Genomic DNA, 23,926 nt, shown 5'->3' on the forward strand with positions numbered 1-23,926 from the left:
GATGAGGACTACACGCTCCCAGAGTCACCGGCGACCAAGCCGGCACCTGCATCGCCACCGGGACTGCGGCGCTCACAACGGAGGATCAAGGCAGCCGACCGGCTAAATTTGTGAACTTTCCCTAAACTGTACACTTTACAAATGCTCACATACATGTAAATAGTTTTTCCACCGCCCCCGCTGGACTCTTTTTTAACAGGGGGTGAATGTGGTAGTCACCACTGTTTGTATATATTATGTATATGAGAAGTAATACGGTAAGGCCCCTGTACTACAGGTACGGGGGTAGATCCCTGCCTGCTGGCTCCGCCCAGTAGGCGGATTATAAATGTGTGTGCTCACCGAGCTGCAGCCATTTCGGCAGCAGCTGCAGGAGGCAACACATCTCTGCTTAATAAAGCCTTGATTACTCTCTACTCTCGTCTCGTCGTAATTGATAGTGCAGCAGAACCAATTGGCCATCAATCGTTAACCCTTAGCAATGTCAGCACAATTTCAAAGTCGAGGAATTGGATAAATCCTCATGGTTCAGGTTCCAAACCTGGTGGCACGGGATCCAGAGGCAATGGGGTCGCTTCTCTGTCAAGACCCCAATATCTGCCAGTCAGGATCCAGCTGCTCCCGCAAGGTGGACATAACTGCCCAGTTGACCTTGGCCAGTCAGGATGAGGGAGCAGATGATCCTCCTGTAAGAACTCCCAGTGGTAGTGAGCTTAAGGGAGGGAAGACCCAGGTGGAAGACTACAGGTGAGTCTAAGTGGGTGAGGCCATCTGCCAGGGCCGGATATGTTCTGGAGATGGGAGGGCTGTGAGTATGTGATCGCAGCCGGCGAAGCTCTGAGGCTGGCTGCTTCCAGTTCAGAAAGGCCAATGGGTCAGGCCAGATAATGGCTAGCAGCTGTGACACCAACCTGGCTCTCTCTCGCTTATCCCTTGCAGGATTCCGATCGATATTGAGATGGAACCAGTGGAGTTGGCTACCTTACTTATCACAGCGCTGGAGGAACAAAACCTCCAACAGCAACATTGCGGCTCGGTGGGAATACCCTGCAGAACAAGACCAGGGGGCCACAGGGTAGGATGAGGGACTGGAAGCCACACTAGCTGTGTAGGGGCATGAAGCCGCTGAAGAAGACCAAGGGTGTATCAGGTGCATGTGTCCTTCATGGTGCTATCTGTCACCATCTGCTGTCAAAGACTCCACCTTATGACGGAGACTGTATTACACCTGAGCCATGTCGTTGCAGTCATGGAGAACACCCACTCACTGTCACCATCACAGTCACTGCAGGAGGGTGATGATGTGAGGAATGATCTGTGCTGCTCCTCAGATGCTGCTTTTGTCCGACGCCTGTGTGTCTGCTGCCAGCAGGCTGACTCCCCAGCACATGTCCGAGTGAAGTTCGGCCCTACATTCCTTTGTCCCTTGACGCGAGAGGGGGATTAGGGGTGAAGGTCTAGGGTTCACAGAATCATGCCCGAGTCCTATCTGTTAATATCGCCAACAGAGGTGTGTCTCTGTGCTGGTGGATGGTGTGGTTGATAGCATTGATGCTTCTTCGCTGTCTTGTTTAGATATCTCTTCCGAGCTCATGTGAAGAGTGGGCGGTGGGACACTGCTAGTGAACAGGCCAAGCTGAGCGGGCGATGTTCCTGCAAGGAAAGAAACATGGTATTAGCACATGGCCAGGTCAATGGTCTGGGAAACACAGAACTCACGTGAGATTCATCACCTGGATGAACATGTAGAGATTCCTCAATTTTATCCCGCAGGCCCACCTCGTTGTCAGCACAGGCCCACTCCTGCTGCCCTCCTGTGAGCTCCAGGGCTCTCTCCTCAAAAGGAGTCAGGAATTTCAGCTCAGGCATCCCACTGCCCATCTCCTCTCATTCATGGCAGTTGTGAGCAAGCTTATCCTGCACGAACAGAAATGGGGATGATGTTAGCTGGTTGCCTGACGGGTCAGATGTCGTGTATACCTGGCATATGTCAGCACTGCGCATAAGCAGGGATACTTACGAGGAGTATCAGGGTGTGGGAGGAAGCTTGTGGGCGGTGGGGTACTGGGGTCCTGCTAGGTGGCAGCTCATGAGATCAAGGTGACATTCTGAGAGGTAACAGAAAGGTGGTGTGCAGACAGGAGACAGGGAGCAATTACCCTCGCAAAACCAAATCTTCTTGCGGCATTGCACCCCGTCCTCTGGGCAGGCTGCTGTCACTGATCAGTGCTGCGAGCATCTCCAGGGAGGATTTGTTATCTTGCTGGAGGATCTCCTGTCAACCCAAGGGTACATTGCTGCCTGTCTCTCCTCCTTAGCATCCAGCATATGGGTGAAAGCCCCCTCCATGAATGGAGGAGCTGTCTTCTTTGCTGCCATCCTCCTGGCTTGAGTGAAGTGCTGTGAAGCCGTTTAAATGCAGCGCCTCAGGTGCGGCAGTTTTCACGTGGGGAAATTAATTTTTGCAAAGTGCCTAAAAATTGCACTCTGGATCGTGCTGCAGGGGCCGGCGGGAATCTCACCTGTTTTCGCGCCGAGATTGACACGTTTGCCATTTTGGGGGAAATTGTGGCAATGGTGTATTTAACCACAATGCCATTGGGCAAGTGACTGCTAATTATTTTTGTTCATGTTAGAAACTTTTCGTTAGATGAAAATCCTAATTGTTCAGCCATATATTCCTCCTTAATGTGTTGGTGCTTGTCTGTTTGTTTTCCAGTTGTTGTATGTGCTTTGAAGGCTTTAAAATCTGAAATGAAAATAAAAATTAATGCATTATGATTTCAAGATAGTAAGGTGATTTTGTTCTAAGTTCCACACAATACAATACAAACACATCACTTGGAAATTCTGTGGGGTTCTCCCAATCTCTTGCCATAATTTAAACGGTTGATCAGCATAAAGAGTGAAAATAGCTGTTTCTGCTTAAGATATCGGAATTTCTCCCTGTAAGTGTTTGCGAATTGTTGAAAACTGCAGTCTTTCTGGCTTTGCTCTATATTTTAATACACATTCAGGAATTCATTTTCACCTATCTGACTTATTAAATGTGATCTCTGATCAAGGAGTCATGCAAAACAGTTGTACAATAAGTATGGTGAATAACTTTCGCACACATAGCTCCTTCAATCCAATTGTTCAAAAAACATATTACTCTTTTGTGAATTCCATGCTGAAATGCTGTGAGTTAATCTGGATCTAGCTTCACCAGTGGCACATTGGCAAAAAACTAGGATCAGTTTAGAAATTTGCATGTAGGAGAATCCTTCGAAACTAGAACTTGAATCTCCTATTAAAATCTCAGTCTTCGATATGTGAATTGACAAACTTGACTTTTATGGTGATAAATCCATTCTTTGTTAGATAGACAAAATAATCCTGTGGATAATGTGCAGCTCCTGTTTTCAGAGCTGACAGCAATTATTTATTTATTTCCTGCCTTAACTCCAACGGGCTGAATTTTCCCAGTTTATGTTTTTTTTTTTCTGGAGGAAGGAGCCATATGTGAGTCACGAGCCCAATCACCACAGCAGCAGGACGGCCTGCACAATCTGCCATAAAGTGTTTCATTCCGAAGGCGCCTTGGCAATTGCCATCCAATTAGGGGCAGGTTGAGGAGGCAGGAGAGTCATACTTTTGCACACTTTTGCAAGGGCAGCCAGCAACCTTCCTTGTGTTGCAGCGAGGGTGCCTCTGAGGTGAATGGGATGAGAGGGGGCGGTATGAAATGGAGGCACAAAATGGTTGGAGGAAACGGCGGCCATTTCTTTGCCACTGGCACTATCCGTGATATCAGTCTACAGGAAATATTTGGACAGTTGCAAGCCTTTGACTGCGGATGGCTTCAGATTTGCCGATTTGCACCTTTCACGTTCAGCTTGCATATTATCTCCATGACTTCCTGCCGCGCACTCACCGCCTGCGAATTGACAAGCTGCAGAGACTGCAGGGGGCCCTGAGGGCTTCTGGGAAAATTCCATTGCCCTTGGAAAATACCTGCTAATTGCTTCATTAGCAATCTCAATTGGCGTACCGCTGCTGCCAAGTGGGCTGTCTTCAGCGCACAGATGCCGCCTCCAGTAAAAGTGGGAGGACACGAGAATACGTCGTCATCATCGTCTGACCTCATTTTTTTCTAATTTTCTTACCTCCCTCAACTCTAAACCCAACTCTGTGGCCTAGTAAAAGTCCCCCCAAATTTACTGAGTTTTCTTTATTCAGCTCTGATACTAAATTTAAGACATTCTGCACACAGCTCCAATGCTGATTCAAACACATCCTTAAAATTCAAATGTGCTTTGAAATAGTCGTCTAGTATAGCACTAGACCACTATTTGCGCTCCTAATCATAATTTTTGCTCCTTTTATCGAAGTCTGCTGGTTAGAAATGATTCTGTTGAACTGAAATGGAACTCTTGATATTACACAACTTAATAACATGTATTTACTTGTATATATACATTTAACATTTTGTATATTCCCCTTAATTAATGTTGTTGCTTCTTCTCCATTGTACTATAATCATTGTTAAAGGTCTTCCTAAACAGCCTTTCTATCAATATTTTCATGAAGACTGCCCTTTAATCTTGTATTACATCATTACGAGGTTTCTGCTGTCCATGAATGCTGTTTTTCCCATTGAATTGTGCAGAAAGTGAATAAACCAGTGAGATCACTAATGTTTTTCTGTGTGTTCATCCATGTTGATGTCTTTCATCCCTCTTGCCCACTGCATCCATAATACTCATTGGGGCAATTTAAATCCTCATGGAATGACTGACGAGCCACACGTTCCACCTGTCAGTAACCCAAAATCCATTCAGGGACAAAATCTACCCCAGAATTTCATATCAGATTTTGTACTCCAGCTTCCTCTGGGGGCAAGGTTGGGGCTTATTCTGGGGAGCAGAAGATTTTGAGGTGACGTTATTGAAGTGTTGAGGAGTATGAGGAAACAGTTAATCCAATAAAATTGTTTACAATGGTGAAAAGCCAAAAGCTAGAAAGTTAAAAATCAAGAAGTTGAGAGGTGGAAAGGAAGTCAATCAGATCCTTTCTATCTGAACAGTAGTCAACCCAAAATATATTATCGGGGAGGTTACAAAGTAGGTCTGTTTTGGAGAGGAAATATGATAAGGTGGGCAGTTAGAGCAAACGCGTGGAAAGGGCAAGATTTGTTAGGACAAATAGGGTTTATGTTCAATGCCATCCTAGCTATATGGAAAACTGAGTGGTTATGCAGGTAAATACACTGGGCTGGATTCTCTGGTCGCCAACCCCAGAATCACGTTCGGAGATCAGCCGGAGATTCAAAGTTCCCGACAGAATTGGGGGCCGCGCTGCTTTCACGATGATCCGCCTCCTCCAAGGCGGCGTACTTGGAGAGTACGCTGCGTGACGTATCAACAGCTTCAGGACGTTGCCTGAGACCCGCCCCACGATACTCCGCGCCCAACCGGCCGGGTTCCTGACGGCGTCGGTCCTGTGTGGTCTCATCCGTCGGGAACTCGGTGTGGCGGCTGCGGACTCAGTCCAGCGCCACCACAGTCGGGGGAGGGCTGATCCGCGGGCAGGGGGTGACTTTATCAGGGACTGGGAGCACTGTGAGGGGGTGGTCTGGGGCGCGCGAGCCATCCAAAAGGGGGGCACTATTTCACAGGGTGGGTCCGCAAGTGACCTCGCCGTGTAGCACAGCGTGGCCACTGCAGGCCACCGCCGTGCTCATGCGTGGCCACGGACCTGGCAATTCCCTGGGCCGTATCGGCAGATACAGCCGAGTGCTCTACGCTGCTGACATGCTAGCCCCCAGCAAAAAAGAGGGTTTGTGGTCGTTTTACGCCATTTTTTCTGGCGTAAAAGCTCCACCATTCCCAAGCCGGCGTGGGGTCATCGACTCAGAATCGGAGAATCCAGCCCAATGTATGCTATTGAGCTTTATAGATCTCATTGATCCCGGCTTTGAACTGGCATAACTCAGCTGAGGTAACATTTGACCTGAACATTGGTGACCTGGAAAAGGGGGGAATTGGATAGTTTTCCAACAGCTCATCATTCCAATATCCATACCAGAAAGTAAACTTGTATGGCTGTCAAGTCAGGACAGGATTCAATGTGATGCACCCTACAGTCAAATAGTCTCATTATTAAGCCACATATATGAAAATGGCTATTTGGTAAGGTACCAGTAAGTTTTCAATGTTATCAACTTAGATCAGTGGCATGAGAAGAGTTGAAAAAACAATATAAAAATAAACAGGGGTCACCTTTCCTTCACTGCTCAAGTGCATCTCTGGAGAGTATACCCAAGATCTGTATTTGTCAGCATTCATAGTGTTTCTTCCAGGTGCAGCAATATCTTTTCTTTATGAAGAAGAATAGAAAAGGAAATGAACAATAGAAAATAAAATCGTAATATACATTGCTTTTAATGAATATCAAAACATAGGCAATTTGTTAAAAATTCAAACAGAATTTTCCTTCACTGGTGTTATTTTTGTGGGATTGATTAAGGTTAACAGCTCAGTACAATGTGATCTTTGAAATTTATAGAAACTAAAGGGCTTTATCATCAGAATAGTTTTTGATAATTAGTATGATGTGATTAGCTTTGTTCCATTCAGTTGTTTTAGCTGTTTTAGTCATCTCTTTGGTGATAGATCTGCTGAAAGATATTTAAATCAGCCATCATATCCAGAGATTGGTGCATAGCTGAATTTGAATTCTTAAAATTGACATTGAAATTGACAAATCGCACCACAGGAAAATGAGCATTTCTAAAATGTTTTATTTATGGCTGTGAAGTCCTATTTAGTACACATGGAGGTACGTTTTGTTGCAAGAGGTTATCAATACAGCAATTCTTCTGAGATGCATTATGACTTTCTATGGCATTTTGTGCTGAAGCAGATTTCTTTCCTCTCCTTGTATCTAATATAATCTATATTTCCATTAATATCCAGTTTGAAAAATCCTTTGATTTTGTGAATGAATTCTCAACCTTATTCATAATGAGAGCTTCCATCTCCTATCTTGCTATCTTCAACTTCTGACACAGCATCAGCCTATTTATAAATGGCATAGGTAATAGGGACTTCTTCCTGCAAAGAATTTGTGACTTGTAGTCTCCTTATTAAGCTTCAATTTATTTTCTGCAGAATGTAACATCTGAGAAAATAATTTTACCAGCTCAAATCTTTCCAAAACTGTGGAAATAAAAAAAATTAGAATTGACCATTTGCTCTATTTTCTGAGCCAAAACAATGGTTAAAACATTTTGAGTGAAAGGGATAAAACAAGTGTTCGAAAGACAATGCTAATTAGCCTGTGTTACATATTTATTTTACTTCCATTGTTAAACCTGACTGTCATTTTCATTTGAGATTCCTCATTAATCCGTCATTTCAAACAAGATACATGAAATCCTCATTCGGTCTACTCTACATTTGGCCGGGGAGTGTAAGAATGCACTCTGTAAGGATCTTTGTTTGGTGGGTTTGGGTTATTCATGTGTTTTGCTCCTATGTTGCTCTATTAATAACATTGTTCCAAGGATACCCATTTGTATGCAGGGCATTCATGGCAGATAATTCTTCTCTCCAAAGTGCAAATGGTGAAGACCAATTAACCATCTGATAACTCCAGATTTTAGTACCTGATGGAGATTAGAAACCGAAATAAATGGCCACTGTGAGGCAATTGCTCATGGAGTCCACATTATGGTTTGCTTTATTTTCTTCGGATCACACTGTCTGAGCAGGGAATTTTTCCAGCATCATTCAGCTCTGCAGGCCACCCCGATAATTTATCCACCATATTTTATACAAAATCTCCATTTGTTTTGATCCTTTATATACTCAGATGCTTTTCCCCTGTCCTCAATGCCTTTGTGTTGTTATTCTCCTTTCACATAGGCTTAACCTTAACAAATAGGTCACTCGACTGGCTGTGCTCCTAATAATAAATACAGAAAAATAGAAGGCTGCCAATTGTTAGAAATTTAACTGCTGCACTTTGTGTCTTTTTCCTGTGCTAACAATTAGGTAATGTTTGAAGCATTCCACACGAGTAATCATAATCTTGTGCAATACTCCTTTTTTGATCTTTAATCTTTCGTTATGTACAACAATAGGCTTACTCTAACAGTACCTCCTCCTTCTAACATTAGGGTGTGGCAAGTACGCCCTTTTATTGTTAGATGCGTGCCAATAGTGGTTGAACACATTAGCATTCAAATTCATACAACTGATAATACTGATACCCAGATTTTCTATCTCTTCAGACAACTTGAAACCTATTTTTTTTAAACTATAGTACACAATGTCAATGCAGATAAATTATGATAACTTTTCCTTATTACAGAATACAACAAGGATCGGGTAACAGTTGAACCAGGTCAGAGGTCAGGCGTAATTGAACTGCCTTTCTAATCACAATTCAGACCTCAAGTTAGCAAATTATATCACAAACCTCTGAAAGAGTTGATACAGTGGCTTTTCAAGTGAGACATGATGTGTAAAATTGGCCAACAAGAGTTTTCTGAGGAGTGCCCACCATGACTTGTCACATCATCTTTCCTTTACTCTTGCTACTTTTGCAAAGACTCATCCAGGGTCAAAAATCTTCTTGGTGTTATACTATGGACTGCTGCAGAGAAACAGGGCTTGCTACACAGCCTCCAGCTGTGTACTTACACCCTCGGCCCCCTTCACCTGCCCCAGCCATTCAGAATAACATCACACCATAAAATATTCATGAACAGCCCAATGCTCCAGCCGAGGGCTCGCTTCTGCAGGTGGCTGTCACGTCAGTAATTGCCTGATACTTCCCTCTGCAGCGTAAAATTGTTTTCATTATGTGTCATGAACATTGAGCCAAGCAAATCCCTCTTGAGTGGTTTCCCAAGGGCTTGAGGGAGGAGGTACTTAAGTTAAACAGGCGCTTTTGGCCTAGGAGGAAAGGCAACCAGTGGAAGCTCATCATTAACTCCACTTCTAACAACAGCAGACAAACAGAAGGCTCATGCAAAACTCTCATAAAGATTATCCTTAATGTCTCAGTTACTGGAAAGGGTTTCAGTGGGTTTAGCTGCTCTTACGATACTTAGGGCTATCAAGCAGAGAAGGGAATCACTTTCCACCTGACTGCAGTTCCCATGGTTTGCAGTGCAAGTGGATAAGCAGGTCTCAGCAATAAACTTCAGCATTGAGAGACAATAATACACAGTCAGGTCCCTCCATTTTGATTCAAGGGTGTCTTTTTCTTTTCCCCCTGTGGCGGACTAATCACAGCTGCAGTTTGTATAATTGCAGCAAAGACAGAAATGTGTTTAAGAAGTCATTCTAGGCTTTTTTTTTAATGAATGCTGGAATTTGAAAAAAGACAACAAACAGGATGTATAATAAATAAGATTTAATTTTCAGATAATGATAGGCAGAAGTGCTTGGATGATTGATGTGGGAGAGATGCTTGTGAGAAAGACTATGAAAGATCAAAAAAGGAAGCAACAAGTGGGATTGAACTCTTGTTTAAAAGTAACACAAGCAGTTGATATATGACTGGAGGATCAATTGTAGAAAAAACGTTGCTGGCACTAGTAACTTGTAGCCTGCTGTGCGTTTTGGTTTTGGTAATAGCCCTTCTAGTAGCACATCAGAACCTTAATAATTGGACACAAATTCATCCATCCAAGTTCAAACTGAGATTTAGAAAACTCTGGGTGCTACATGTTGTAAATTATGACCCAAAGGTCATGAACTTTGGGGGTAGGGTGGACAGGGCTGAGGAGGTGGATTTATAAATTAGTAGGATGTGCTTGAAAACATGTTGGAGACTAGCTTACATGAATGAAAGTATATTGTACATGTTCGTATTTCAAGTAATGACAAATCTTTGAATGGTTACGACCAATGCAGAAGGTTTTCTTGGATACACATGGCATACGAGTTGTGGAAGCCTTGCATATTGCATAGTATTATAACGCCCAGTTATTCACTATTTGTTTAATACAGCCACATGTGATAAAGTCATCCAGCAGTGCCCAAGAAGACTGTTGGCAATCATCTGGAAAACATTTTTTTCCCCTCTCTCGCTGGATACGTTGAATTTCTATTCTGGGTACTTCACTGCAGTTTGGAACTATTCACGAGCAGCAATTTCAGACAGCCCATCAGTAGCCTGATGTAAATCTTCCTGTCTCCTGAATGACTACTGTAGTGGGCTTCATGCCTGGCTGCCTGTCCTGACTGTCAATTTACTTTCATTCTGTCAGTCTATGAAAAAACTGGAAATCATGCAGTTACCTTTTCAGTGGGGTGCACTTGACTAAAAGGTTGCAGTTTCTTCAAAAAAAAAGCAGAGAAAATGCAATTCACAGCTATTTAGTGATAGGGGTGGTGAAAGTTCAAATGGACATGGGATCTCACTAACTTTTTTGAATTTGGATAATGACTGCTTTGCAACGATGGAAGCTGCTGTGCCTGTGAATGTTGTATTATGCCTGTTACTTTCTGAGTGAAAGACACTTTAAATGGTTAGGTATATCATTGCCAAAAAGGGCTAAAAGGTTCTGTCACCATTTTAAGAAGGAATTGGTCCTTTTTTCTCCTTATTTCTGAAACTCCATTCTGGACAGCTGTTAGTGACTTACCAAACTTTTCATATGGATATGTATGTTAATGGCAGGCAATGAACTGGAGATGAAGAGCCCCAAACATAGGCCGATCTCTTCAGTGCACATCAAAAGAGAGCACAAAAGGGGCAGTAAAAGAGGCAGCGATGGTGGAGCCTCCACTTTTGTGCGCTGAATTAGTTCTGCAAGCAATGAAACTGATCTTTTCTCCTTGCCAGAAAAGTCTGGTGATTTTTGTGAGTGCTCATTAGCACAAGAGGCGTTTGTGAAGATAATTGACTGACGCTGATAGTGCTGGCTGTCACAACAGGACGAGTGCTGTATGTGCCACATGCTTCAGCTGTTGTTTATGATTTTTTTCAACCACCTCAGATTAAAAGATGTTTCAAACGTTCTTACGTGTTCTCACAGCTACAAGTCCAAGTTTTGTACTAACACAAGATATTTTGATTTCTTCTGGCAGAGTGAAAGAAAATTACAACAGACTGGACATGGGAACAGATGCAGAGTTGAGGTTTATTAACTCAAAGTGCTTTGCCTCACCCATATAGTCTAATTGCCTGGAAAATACGATCTGTACATGGATTATTGTTAATTTGAATTGAAATGGGCCAACTGTTGTGTATCCATAATCAAAATGAGGTGGTAAAATTAAGAAAAAAATGAGGTCTGAAAAAGCTGTCTTTTGAAAGCTCAGAATTTTCCTGTATAAGTTTGTTAATAAAACAGACTACACATATCCTGGCATGGCCTTGCTTTAATTCCAGACCATTTTAAACAATTGCTGCAACCTCCTTACGCACTTGGAGCCACAATTATTAAAGTAATCAAATGAGACCTATTTTTCCACAAGAAACGCCACATTATCTGGTAATTGTCTGTTTCCAGATTTGATTTGTACCCTGGAAAGGCTACTATTTGGAACTGTACAGACTTGCAATAAGCTTATTTGTTACATTTTTTCATTCTTTTGCCTGTCACCTCTTGGCATCAAGAGATTCCTCCTTCCCAACCCAAAAGCATGTCAAAGGATACAATTGTAGATAATTTTTTTAAATGTCAATTTTCCAAACAGCACTGAAATATTTTAACTGTGACCCATCCTACATCTTTACCGTATTATAAAAATATTGTAGAAAATATTGATTTCTTCAAATATATCAGAATTAAATTAACATCAGTGTGGCTTGGTCTGTTTTCTGGAAGAGCAATGTGCAGTTACTGAGCCAATTTTATATTTTTTTCAAATATCTCCAAAGATATTTTGGCCTCTTTTAAACTGTTTAACCGCTTAAAGTAAACAAGCAAGGAAGTATCTTTGCTAATTTATGGCAGGCCTGTTTCTTCTGCTAGGATGCCAGCAAAAGAAAATTAGCTTTCAGTTCTCCTCCTCTCGCACACAGATACACACGCTTGCATGGACACAAGAAAAATTTCTTTTCTTCTGTCAGCATTCCTAACAAACAATAGTTAGATTAGTGGAAATGAGGGCCTCCACAGAGAAAGGACATTCAGCCACAGAAGCCTCCCTGCAGGAACAGCTGGTAGGGGTTAATGGCTGCTGAACCTCACAGCCAGGGCCTATTCTCTATTGTGTGTTCAACTCCTGGGAAGGAGGGAGACTTGTGACAGCTTCTGGGGTGCAGAAGATCAGAGGTACACTGACTAGGTCAGGGAGGTAGTTTTCAGAGACACAGGATGCAGTGCTGAAGAGGATTTGTAATAATTGTGACCAAGATTTATGTATTGTTTAGAAACAAGTTAGAGAGAAGGGATTGTGTGACTTAAGTCGGTATGGGCTGTGTTTTAAAGCTTTTTCATGATGGTACGTGGATTCTGCTTAACACAATATCCACTTGAGAACAAGAATTGGCTGAATTCTTCCAAGACAGTTAGAGAGAGTGAACACATCCTTTGTCCCATCTTTATAAGCCACCTAGCTTGCTGTACATGATAAAATTATGACATGAGGAAAATTGCACAATTTAGTATGAAGAATGCTTGCACAAATACTGTCATCCTTTGGCTGTTCCCTACCTTAAAATGCACCAATGATAGCTAAAATGACAGACATTTGACAGGTATCTGTAAGCACAACCCAGGCAGCTCATTAAAGTTTTTCTTTATATGCATCAGCAGTCACAAAAGCAAAAACCCATTAGTATTCACTATTTTGCAGATTAGAAGAATTAGGGCTTCAAACGTTGGCTTATACCAAGCAGTGTCATTTGTGAAGTGATGTTTGCTTTATTATTCCCTATTCTCCCCCTCTGAAACCAGCCTGACATGACTTGCGATCCACACAGGGCATAATGAGCAAAATAAAGAACTGGATTGTGGATGAAAAGAAACACATTCCCTTTTTACATGACTGGAATGACAAAGAGGGGAGACTTTATATGTACTCTTTAGGCTCATTAGAGTGCTGATTATGATAGCTCTCTAGTGTAATCTTTAATCGAGTTTGACACTAGATTTGCCCCGTTACAAATCCTGTCATGCAAATTGAGCCATTTGTGTTGTTTGATATGGAAAGATCTGCTATGAAATGAAAGATTAGTTCACAGATGAGACACTGGGGAATGCTGCCCTTGTGCTCTGAGCAACTGATTACAAGGATGAGAGCAACCATTTTTATACTGCTGCTATCATTTGGAAAACGGATTAAATTAACATGAGGTTTTTTCTACCCACACATTGAACTGGCAAATAAACATTTACAGTTTCATCCTAAACCCACTATTTTCTTTGTGAACTTATCAAAAATAAATTATAGTGAAGGGAAATCACAAATATTTGCAGGTCCTTTGGAGAAATGTACACCTTTCTTAAACGTTACATGTGTAAAATAATAACTGAAACATACACTTTTCATTTTATTTTAAATACAGAGAGACAGTTCTGTTTATGATTCAGAATCAAAGCCACTATTACATCTATCCAACATGAATAAAATTCACAAAAATTGACATACTAGACATTCTCTACAAACTTGAATATTTAATATGAAGGGTGATGCTACTGAGGGGGCATTTCATGTGGTTTTGGGAATGGTATGATAATCATAAATATAGATGTTGTACCAATGGTCATAATGTATCAGCAGATGTTAAAGAGAAGAGCTAATCGAGTATACAACGTTTTTGCTAAATTTGAAACTGGTCCGACTTCAGGTACACAAAGTTCACAGTTTAACCATGTAAGTCACTATGTTATGAGCAATACTTAAGGACAGAGACAAGTGGAAACAATGTGCATACAGACCACATAATGTGAGGCCATGGCAACGCCAGACATGCTTGGCTATGGACTTGTGGTACTCCAGCTTGTTTTTAGCTTTGTATGAATATTTGTTTCTCTGATAGCTCACGTTTTACCCATTTTTCCAGTTTGGTTCCTGTGATAACTTCTTGCAGCCAACATTATTGATTTTATTAATTTTAACAAAAAATTATTTTGAATGAATGGTGGTGGAGTGACAGTAGAGAGTGCTAACTGGCTATTATTTCATGGTTGGTGTTATTCTGGGTCTTCTCATTCCTCCGCAAAATGGATTAATAAACATTAGCAAAGAGTTTGAGAAAAGGAGCAATGTAATATAATATCATTCATAAAGACCAATCAAGAAAACTCATGCTGACTTAGAAAGCTGTGGATTTGAAATTTAAAAATAGTATGTTATTTTGTGTCACACTAGCTTAAGGAGGGGAATACTTCGAAACATCTGTGTAGCAGTGTCAGAAGTGAAAATTACAAAGGAGTTTTCTGCCCAACAGTTTGACTGCAGCTACACATTGCCAGGTATCTTACAGGCGAACCAACTCAGGGAAGACAGAAAGTTTATCATTCCCAGCAGGTTTTAAACCAGGCTGTAAGGTTTACTGCACCAGAGTCTGCTTGGCTATGTGTGACTGAGGAACAGTGAAAGATGAGACTCAAAAACAACAAGCATGCTGTGACTAAAGGTGTGGCATTTGACCCAGGGAGAACTGCAAGGAGACACCAATCTACATTGCACTACTAATTGAAGTGAAGTTCACAATTGTTTTCAATGTTTATAGCAGTGAGGTATTCCACGTACGCACAGGAAACACATCAGGAACCAGCTACCTTGCTGTGCCACTCTGGGCTGAGGACTGAGGATGGCATTGATTGTTGCTCTTTGGGTTGAGCAGGAGACTAACTTTAAGTTCTCCAGCTTCTATAAAGCAAGCAGATTATATATTATTGGTAAATAAGCCAATTTATCCATATGGTCACTACATTTCATTTCATTGACTTTTACAAGCTTGGGCTAAATCACTGTGTGTGGACAAGTTCCTGTAAAATATTGTGCAAATCATAGAATGTTTGAAGAATATGGGGTATAACATTAGTTCTGTCCTTCAATCGCGAAAACGCATGATGCCTTTGAACAGATCCATAATAGCTTGCTCTTACAGCATCAGCGACGTATGGTCTGGGGACCAAGCAACTGTTCCACTCTGTGCTATCCAATTATGTGTGAAGTATGCGTTTAAACATAAGAGCAGTGGGATTGAAACATGAAGGGCAATTCTGCACTCCTGTACTTCCAGCAGAGATCATGTTGCGGGGCACACAGCCTGTGATTTTCTGTCCATTAAAGAAAGAATTGCATTTATATTTCACATTTCACAGGAGTTCCAAAATGCTTCACAGCCAATGAATTACTTTTGAAATGTGGCTGCTGTTGTAATGTAGGAAATATGGCAGTCAATTTGCACGCAGCAAGGTCCCATAAATAGCAAAGTGGTAATGACCAAATTATTTGTTATAGGTGTCGGTTGAGTAATAAATGTTGGCCAGAACACTGTGAGAACGGCCCCGCTCTTCTTCAAAATAGTGCCAAGGGATGTTTTACATTTTGCCTGTGAGGGCTGATGGGCAACCAATGTATTTTTGTGTCCTATATTGCTATTTAGCAGTAGTAGTCATGCTCCACTTTGTGCTCATCTTCACACTATGAAACCTGGTTCTCATTTCTGCTCTTCTGGTGTTTGACCAGAGTGCACCATCTCTAGCATATACTCCCATCATTTGTCTCTTCCTTTTCTTTTTTAAACAAATGTTTTTATCGGTTTTCATATTTTTATGTTACACATTCCAGTTCATACTTTAAATTTACAAGTTTCATCACCGCACGTCGTATTAAGCAAAGCAATCAAAGAAAACTGTAAAATTATAAGTGAGAGATAAGCCAAAGAAGAACAAGAAGAAGAAAGCAAAAATGATACAAACAGTCAGGGATCATTATACATATTTACATGTTTCCCCCGTGGCTGTGCCTCCTTTGGCAGTTCTGCCTCAGTTGGGCTGCCAGTGTTGGCCCTAGCATGTCTTGCCTGGTGTGTTGTTACTCCCTATGCCTTTTCCTGCTTTCCCTCAAGCCCGTCTCCTGCGGCTATGTTCAGCGGTCTTTTTAGTGGGCTTTTGCCCACCCCTTCACTCTCCTTTCACCCTCCTCTACTTCCCTTTCCTTTGCGACCCATGTTTAACTGTGTCTCTGCACCCCCAGCTTCCCCCCCCCCCCCCCCCCACCCCTCCCCCCTTCATTCTACACTACGAACAGATCTGGTAACAAGTTGGTGAATGGCTTCCACCCACTTCCGACCCACAGATGACAACATGTTATCTTCTCCAACCGCGCCCCCCCCTCCTCCCCCCCACATAAAGAGTTCTGGCTGATCTGAAACCCCAACGACCGCCACTTTTGAGCACGCTCACTCCCACAACCTTGGACACTGCCTCAAAGAAGGTTGTCCAGAACCTGAAAAGACTGGACCATGCCCAGAACATGTGGGTGTGGTTGGCCGTGCCTCCCTGCGACCGTTCGCATTTGTCCTCCACGTCCGGGAAGAGCCTGTTTATTCGGGTTCTGGATAAGTGTACTCTGTGCACCACCTTTAACTGCATAAGGCTTCGATCCAGGGGCGGACATACCTCCACCAACAGTCATCCGTCCAGGTCTCCATAGTTCCCTTTCCCTCAGCCTGCATCCAACAGTTCTTCAACTAGTGAGTTTCCTGGCGTCCAGGGGTACGTCGTCATTTCCCTACTGAGGAAGTTCTTCACCTGTATATACCTCATTTTGTTCCCTTTAGGTAGAACCTCTCCGTGAGTTCCTCCAGGGTCGCCAGTCTGTCGTCTGTGTACATGTTGCTAACCATCAGTATCCCCTCGTCCTGTCTCCACCTTTTGAAGGTGGTGTCCATTGTTATGGGCGTGAACCTGCGGTTGTTACAGGTGGAGGCCATAGTGGACAGTTCAGTTAGGCCGAGGTGTTATCTCATTTGATACCACGTTCGGAGTGTGTCTACCACTGGGCATTTTGAGTGTTTAGTCGGAGGGGATGGGAGTGCGGTCATGACTCGGGCTCTGAGGGACGTCCCTATGCAGGAACTTTACTCCATCCTCACCCATTCCGCTCCCGGTTCCTTCACCCATCCCCTCACTCTTTCTGCTGGGGTTGCCCAGTGGGTGAACTGTAGGCTTGGGAGGGCCAACCTCCCATACTTCTTTTCCTTTGTAGGACCTTTTGTTGGATCCTCGGGTTCAAGTTCTTCCCCACCCTCCCACAAACATCATGATTAGTTTATGTATCGTGTTGGAGAAGGCCTTGGGGGTGTAGATCGGGAGAGATCTGAACAGGAACCTGGGCAGTACGTTCATTTTGATTGTCTGCATTCACCTTGCCAGTGAGAGTGGTAGTGGGCCCCACCTCTGCAGGTCCCTTTTACCTTCCTCCACCAGTCTCATCAGATTCCATTTGTGAACCTGTGTCCAGTGGTGGGCAATTTGGATCCCAGCTAGCAGAATTTGTTTTCGGCTTGTTTGAATGGCAGTCCCTCCAGCTCTGTCCCTCTCCCTTGTGGGTTCACTGGGAAGTCTTCACTTTTGCTCAGGTTGAGTTTGTAGCCCGTGAAAGCTCCAAACTTCTTTCAGAGCTTCATGATCCCTTCAATACTGGCTTGGGGGTCTGAGATGTAACGGAGCAGGTTATCCGCATTGATTGAGACACTACGCACCCTGTCCCGCTGGATACCTCTCCAGCCTTTCGCCGTTCTGAGGGTGATCGCCAGTGGCTCACTTGCCAGCGCAAACAGCAGCGGGGATAGAGGGCATCCTTGCCTCGTGCCTCTGTGCAGCTGGAAGTATTTAGAACTGGTGGTGTTGGTCCGTATGCTTGCCTTAAGAGCGCTGTACAGTAGTTTCACCAAGGAGGTGAACCCTGACCCAAGCCCAAACTGCTCGAGTACCTCTATGAGGTACTTCCACTCGTCTCTGTCGAAGGCCTTTTCTGTGTCCAGGGAGATGATAATTTCTGGTGTTCACTCTCCGGATGGAGTCATTATCACATTCAGCAGCTGCCTGATGTTCGATGTTAGTTGCCTGCCCTTGACAAAGCCCGTCTGGTACTCTGTGAGCACCTCCGGTGTGCAGCTCTCCAGCCACCTGGTTTTTGCCAGGATTTTCGCATCTCTATTGAGCAGCAAGATGGGTCTGTAGGACCTGTACTCAGACGGGTCTCTAACGTTTTTGGGTATCAGCGACATGGAGGCTTCCACCAGTGTTGTTGGTGGGAGCCCCTTACCAGCGAGTCTGTGGACATTTCTCACAGATGCAGGGCCAGTGCTGGTGCAATTTTTTAGAAGGCCGTCAGGAATCTATCTCGCCACAGCGTCTTCCCCACCTGCAAGAAGTCACTCCATGACTTCCCCCAATTCTAATAGTGCCTCCAGGCCCCATCTCCTATCTTCCCCACACAACTGGCATGTCCAGTCCATCGAGGAACTGCTTCATCTTCAAGACCCCTTCAGGAGCCTTGGAGGTACACAGCCCCCAGTGGAAGGCCTCAAACGCCTTGTTTTCTTTAAAATTTAGAGTGCCCAATTCATTTTTTCCAATTAAGGGGCAATTTAGCTTGGCCAATCCACCTAGCCTGCACATCTTTGGGTTGTGGGGTCGAAACCCACGCAAACCCGGGGAGAATGTGCAAACTCCACACGGACAGTGACCCAGAGTCGGGATCGAACCTGGGACCTCGGCGCCGTTGTCCCTAACCTGAGCTATTTCCCTCGTGGCTGGGTGCTTTCACAGCTGGTGAGCCAGCAGGAGGCTGGCTTTGTCTCCGTATTTGTAGAGTCCCCTTTGCTTGGCGGACCTTGTGGACAGCAGGTCGAAGTCCATTTGTAGCTTTTTTCTCTCCTCCAGAAGCTCTACGGTCGGGGCCGTGGCTATGGGGTCCAGTATGGAAGGGATGTTGCCTAGCCATCCCTTTCTTCCTGTCGCTGCGCGCTTTGTATGCGCTGATCACAGCCTTCAGCACCTCCCAGAACATAGCGGGTGAAACTTCCTGATTCCGAATATTGATAACGTACCTGTCTATGACCTGTGATATCGTTTCTCAAAATGCTTTATTGGCAAGGAGGGCTGTGTCCTACCTCCATGGGAGGCATTAAGCCCGACCCATCTCCAACCTCACATCCATGTAGTGAGAGCCAGGCCGGAGAGTAGGATTGCGGAGTATTCTGCTTTCACTACCCCTGGAAGCACCGCTTTCCCCCCTACAAAGAAGTTGATTCGGGTGTAGACCCTGTGTACCTGTGTCTCCCCAGAGTGTGTGAACCTCCATGGGTCCAGTGCCCCAATCTGTTCCATGAATGTGCCTATAGTCCCTTCACGACGTTTGATATTTTCTCCAATATTAACTGTCTGTCTGTGGGTGCTGTACGCAGTTAAGGTCTCTCCCCCCCCCCCTCAAACACTATGTAAGGGATTTCCGCCATGGTCTTCTTTATGAATTCCATCTTGTCCCAATTGGGAACGTACACATTAACACCACTGCTGCCCCTTCCAGGACACCTCTGACCATGACATACCGTTCCCCTGAGTCTGTAACCTTATTTGTCACTGTAAACAACGTCCTCTTATTGAGCAGTATGGCCACTCCCCCTGGCGCTCATCCCGTAGCACGAATGGTATGTCTGTCAAGCCCAGCCCTTTCTTACCCGCAGTCATTCCCTCTCCCTCAGGTGTGTGTGTCTCTTGAAGGAAGACGATGTCGGCCTTCAAACCTTTCAGGTGGGTGAAGACTCTGGATCTTTTCACTGGGTTGGTCAGTCCCCTGACGTTACAGATGACTATTCTGATGGGGGGGTTTCTGCCCCCCCCCCCCCCCCCCCCCCCCGAGGGATCACTCATACTTACCTTGTGGATGCGCCCCTGCATTCCGGGGTTTCCCTTTGTTTGGGGGCCATCCAAAGTGGCTGTTTGCGGTGCCTTTGTGTTCCTTGCTGCCATGTGCGATCGGTTGTAGCCAGCCTAGTATCCTTCGCCCCACTTGTCCCTCTGTTCTCCCACTGAGCCTGTTAACATCCCCCGTCCCATTGCAAGTGACCCCCACCGTTTCCGCCCCCCCCCCCATTTACCCCCCTTGATACCCCCCAGTTTCTTCTCCCACCCATCACCAGGCACACTCTCCCCAAAGGAGATGAGCCGCACCCCCCAACCCCCATCCGCCTGACACTCGGCTCATACGTCCTGCTGCTAGCTTACCTGCTAGTGTGGTGGCTGGCCCCCTCCTGGGATTTAATTGTATATCCACCCCCACCCACTGCCGCTGTGTGTTTGTTTCCCCTTCTTCCTCCTCACTCCCTCCTGCGTCCTGCTGCTCTCGCCCTCTCTTTTCTGATACTTTGCTGCAGCGTGCAAAATGAGGCAATACAGTCCCGCGCAAACAGTTTCTCAATGTCTAATTATGTTAGGGTGCCCAGTTCATTGCTGGTTCTGGTGTTGTTTTCCCAGCCCATGCTTCTGAATGTTATGATATGCAAACATGCAGCTAATGAACACATAGAATAGGACATGACCAATGAGCAGTCAGGACACTCAGGGGTGGTATCTCACTATAAAAGGGATGAGGCACTCACACCCCGCCTCTTTTCCACAGACCAACAGCTACAGAGTGAGACAGGGTGTGCCCTCAGCATCACACCCCAGCACGTGGCTTAGAGCATGGCTGGCTCAGTTAGACTGAGTTACTACATTTAGATTAGCAGAGAGTTGAACTCATTGAGAACTGTGCTAATAGTTCAATAAAACACATTGTACTCACTACAAAGTCTGGACCATCTTTTACTCAAAACTGCATCAAGTGGCAGCTTTCGTTATTCCAAATTACATAACGCAACATGATACCAGGAGACTGTTCAATCTAGTTAGTTCAACTCAGCAAGATCCGTGACGACCAGCGAATGTATACCGGCACAATGGAAAAGATTCCGGCTCCTCACGAGCTCAGGACCTCCGGCAATCTCAGTGCCAACTGGCGGACATTCAAGCAGAAATTTCAGCTTTACGTCAAAGCATCAGACCTCAATGGTGCGTCTGATGCACGGAAGATAGCTCTTTTCCTCACCACAGCGGGTGATCACGCCTTGGAAATATTCAACTCCTTTCACTTCGCCGAAGACCAGGAGAAGACAAAGTTTCAGACCATCCTCTTTATTCTTTTTAAAAATTACATCACAGGAACAGGCCCTTCGGCCCTCCCAGCCTGCGCCGATCCAGATCCTTTATCTAAACCTGTCACCTATATTCCAAGGATCTACTTTCCTCTGTTCCCCGCCCGTTCATATATCTGTCTAGATGCATCTTAAATGATGCTATTGTGCCCGCCTCTATACCTCCGCTGGCAAAGCGTTCCAGGCACCCACCACCCTCTGCGTAAAAAACTTTCCACGCACATCTCCCTTAAACTTTCCCCCTCTCACCTTGAAATCGTGACCCCTTGTAATTGACACCCCCACTCTTGGAAAAAGCTTGTTGCTATCCACCCTGTCCATACCTCTTATAATTTTGTGGACCTCAATCAGGTCCCCCCTCAACCTCCGTCTTTCCAACGAAAACAATCCTAATCTTCTCAACCTTTCTTCATAGCTAGCACCCTCCATACCAGGCAACATCCTGGTGAACCTCCTCTGCACCCTCTCTAAAGCATCCACATCCTTCTGGTAATGTGGCGACCAGAACTGCACGCAGTATTCCAAATCTGGCCTAAGCAAAGTCCTATACAATTGTAACATGACCTGCCGACTCTTGTACTTAATACCCCGTCCGATGAAGGCAAGCATGTTGTATGCCTTCTTGACCACTCTCTCGACCTGCGTTGCCACCTTCAGGGTACAATGGACCTGAACTCCCAGATCTCTCTGTACATCAATTTTCCCCAGGACTCTTCCATTGGCCGTATAGTCCGCTCTTGAATTAGATCTTCCAAAATGCATCACCTCGCATTTGCCTGGATTGAACTCCATCTGCCATTTCTCTGCCCAACTCTCCAATCTATTTATATTTTGCTGTATTCTCTGACAGTCCTCCTCGCTATCTGCAACTCCACCAATCTTAGTATCATCTGCAAACTTGCTAATCCGGCCAACTATACCTTCGTCCAGATCATTTATGGATATCACAAACAACAATGGTCCGAGCACGGATCCCTGTGGAAAACCACTAGTCACCTTGCTCCATTTTGAGACACTCCCTTCCACCACTACTCTCTGTCTCCTGTTGCCCAGCCAGTTCTTTATCCATCTAGCTAGTACACCCTGAACCCCATACGACTTCACATTTTCCATCAACCTTCCATGGGAAACTTTATCAAACGCCTTACTGAAGTCAATGTATATGACATCTACAGCCCTTCCCTCATCAATTAACGTTGTCACTTCCTCAAAGAATTCTATTAGGTTTGTAAGACATGACCTTCCCTGCACAAAACCATGCTGCCTATCACTGATAAGTCTATTTTCTTCCAAATGTGAATAGATCCTATCCCTCAGTATCTTCTCCAACAGTTTGCCTACCACTGACGTCAAGCTCACAGGTCTATAATTCCCTGGATTCTCCCTGATACCCTTCTTAAACAAAGGGACAACATTAGCAATTCTCCAGTCCTCCAGGACCTCACCCGTGCTCAAGGATGCTACAAAGATATCTGTTAAGTCCCCAGCTATTTCTTCCCTCGCTTCTCTTAGTAACCTGGGATAGATCCCATCCGGTCCTGGGGACTTGTCCACCTTAATGCCTTGTAGAATACCCAAAACTTCCCCCTTCCTTATGCCGACTTGATCTAGAGTATTTAAACATCCATCCTTAGCCTCAACATCTGTCATGTCCCTCTCCTTGGTGAATACCGATGCAAAGTACTCATTAAGAATCTCACCCATTTCCTCTGACTCCACGCATAAATGCCCTCTTTTGTCTTTGAGTGAGCCAATCCTTTCTCTAGTTACCCTCTTGCTCCTTATATACGAATAAAAGGTTTTGGGATTTTCCTTAACCCTATTAGCCAAAGATATTTCATGACACCTTTTAGCCCTTTTTATTGCACGTTTGAGATTTGTCCTACTTTCTCGATATCCTCCAAAGCTTCATCAGATTTAAGTCGCCTAGGTCTTATGTATGCTTCCTTTTTCATCTTAGCTAGTCTCACAATTCTACCCGTCATCCATTGTTCCCTAATCTTGCCATTTCTATCCCTCATTTTCACAGGGACATGTCTGTCCTGCACTCTAATCAACCTTTCCTTAAAAGACTCCCACATTTCAAATGTGGATTTACCCTTAAACAGCTACTCCCAATCCACATTCCCTAGCTCCTGCCGAATTTTGTTATACTTGGCCTTTCCCCAATTTAGCACTCTTTCTTTAGGACCACTCTCGTCTTTGTCCATGAGTATTCTAAAACTTACAGAATTGTGATCGCTATTCCCAAAGTAATCACCGACTGAAACTTCAACCAGCTGGCTGGGATCATTCCCCAATACCAGGTCCAGTATGGCCCCCTCCCGAGTTGGACTATTTACATACTGCTCTAAAAAACTCTCCTGGATGCTCCTTACAAATTCTGCTCCATCTACGCCTCCAACACTACATGAGTCCCATTCAATGCTGGGGAAGTTAAAATCTCCCATCACGACCACCCTATTGCTCCTACATTTTTCTATAATCTGTCTACACATTTGTACCTCTACTTCACGCTCGCTTTTGGGAGGCCTGAAGTAAAGTCCCAACAATGTTACTGCACCCTTCCTATTTCTTAGCTCTACCCAGATTGCCTCAGTGATCGAATCCTCCATCGTGCCCTCCTTAATCATAGCTGTGATATCATCTCTGACCAGTAATGCAACTCCTCCACCCCTTTTACCTCCCTCTCCATCCCTCCTGAAGCATCTATACCCTGGGATATTTAGTTGCCAGTCTTGCCCTTCCATCAACC

At 44.4% G+C, this 23,926-nt stretch overlaps 1 protein-coding gene across 2 annotated transcripts in view; it reads left to right on the forward strand.

The window, feature by feature from the left end:
• The window catches only part of LOC140425199 (uncharacterized), a 385,575-nt gene that overhangs the window by 128,874 nt on the left and 232,775 nt on the right, over positions 1-23,926 (forward strand). The window contains exon 3 of one of the 2 annotated variants that reach the window (XR_011947788.1): positions 11,091-11,366. The exons of the other annotated variant lie outside the window; for it this stretch is intronic. The gene's annotated coding sequence lies outside the window, so the exon portion shown is untranslated. Of the gene's footprint in view, positions 1-11,090; positions 11,367-23,926 lie in introns of those variants that run through there. 2 annotated transcript variants of the gene reach the window in all.

The sequence above is a fragment of the Scyliorhinus torazame genome, chromosome 6, assembly GCF_047496885.1.
Source record: "Scyliorhinus torazame isolate Kashiwa2021f chromosome 6, sScyTor2.1, whole genome shotgun sequence".
Lineage (NCBI taxonomy): Eukaryota > Metazoa > Chordata > Chondrichthyes > Carcharhiniformes > Scyliorhinidae > Scyliorhinus > Scyliorhinus torazame.